Here is a 1,937-nt window from a genome sequence, read left to right as displayed (position 1 = left end):
TGGAAGACAATTAATTATCTGGCCAACTGACTGGAAGAGATCCATGTTTGTGCCCATTCCAAAGAGAGATGACCCAATGGAATGCGGAAATCATCAGACAATATCTTTGATATCTCATGCAAGTAGAGTTTTACTAACAGTAATATAGAAATGACTGTAAGCATACATTGACAGAGTACTTCCAGAGGTTCAAGCTGGATTCATAATAGGCTGTGGAATGAGGGATATCATTGCTGATGTCTGATGAGTCTTGGCTAAAAGCAGAGAATACCAGAAAGATGTTTACCTGTGCTTTATTGAGTATGCAAAGGCTTTTGATTGTTTGGATCCCGACACATTATGGATAACTTTGTGAAGTATGAGTATTCCGGAACACTTAATTGTGCTCGTGAGGAATCTGTACATGAACCAATTGTTCAAACAACATGGAAACACTGAATGGTTTAAAATTAAGAAAGGTGTGTGTGGGAAGTAAACTTTCACCATACTTATTCAACCTGTATGGTGAGCAAATATGCCGACAAGCTGGGTTATATGAAGAAAAATGTGGCATCAGGATTGGAGGAAGACTCATTAACAACCTGTGACATGCAGATGATATAACTTTGCTTGCTGAAAGTGAAAAGACTTAAAATATTTACTGATGAAGATCAAAGAGCACAGCCTTCGGCATGGATTACATCACAATGTATACAAAACAAAAATCATCACCACTGGACCAATAAACAGCATTCTTATCAATGGAGAAAAGATTGACAGTGTCAAGGATTTCATTCTTTCTGGATCACCTATCAACACTCATGGAGACTGCAGTCAAGAAATCAAATGACATATTGCATTATGCAAATCTGCTGCACAAGACCTTTTTAAAGTGTTGAAGAGCAAAGATGTCAGCTTGATGACTAAGGTGTGCCTGACCCAAGCCATGGTATTTTCAGTAACCTCATATGCATGCAAAAGCTGTACAGTGAATAAGGAAGACCATAGAAGAATTGATGCTTTTGAGTTATGGTGTTGGAGGAGAATATTGAAAGTGCTATGGGTTGCCAAAAGAACAAACAGATCTGTGTTGGAAGAAGTGCAGCCAGAGTGCTCCTTGGAGGCCAGGATGGCCAAACTTTGTCTTTCCTACTTTGGACATATTGTCAGGAGGGACCAGTCGATGGAGAAGAATATCTTGTTTGGTAAGGTGGAGGGTCAGAGTAAAAGAGGAAGCCCCTCAGCGAGATGGACTGGCAAAGTGGCAGCATCAATGGACTCAAACGTGGCAACAATTGTGAAGTTGGTAGAGGACCATGCAGTGTTTTGGTCTGTTGTACATATAGTTGGTATGAGTCAGTACTGACTCGATGGAGCCTAACAACAACAAAGCATAATAAATTTTAACATAATATTTTCAGTGGCTCTATCTTATGGTCTTATCTATCTGTCTTAGGACACCTGGTGTGGCACTGTGGGTTAATGTGCTGGACTGCAAAGTCAGTTTGAACTGAAAGATCAATGTTTCAAGCTCAGTTGTCACTGCTTAGAAACCCTATACAGTGTCACAATGGGTGGGAGTTGATTCAACGGCACTTAATATCAACCTCTTGTGTCTAAGGAGCTCTGGTATCATAGTGCTCAGAAGTCAGGCTGCTCTAAGGTCAGCAGTTCAAAACTATCAGCTTTTCTGTGGGAGTAAGATGAGACTTTCTGCTCCTGTAAAGATTACAGCCTTGGAAACCCTATATAAGGTGGCTCAGAGTCTGAACCAACTCCAGAGCACATACACACCTACCACCCACCATCTTATGGCTAAATAGCCTATCACCCAAGGACCATCTTCAATTAAGACTGAGTTAACTGATATGTTTGTAAGAATTGTGTTATATTAGATAAAGTGGCTATTTTTTATTTTCATGTCTTTTGAGCAATATGTAATGTTTTGAGCTATGATG

Source organism: Chrysochloris asiatica, unplaced genomic scaffold, assembly GCF_000296735.1.
Source record: "Chrysochloris asiatica unplaced genomic scaffold, ChrAsi1.0 scaffold00149, whole genome shotgun sequence".
NCBI classification, from domain to species: domain Eukaryota; kingdom Metazoa; phylum Chordata; class Mammalia; order Afrosoricida; family Chrysochloridae; genus Chrysochloris; species Chrysochloris asiatica.
Note: the sequence above shows the minus strand (reverse complement) of the source record.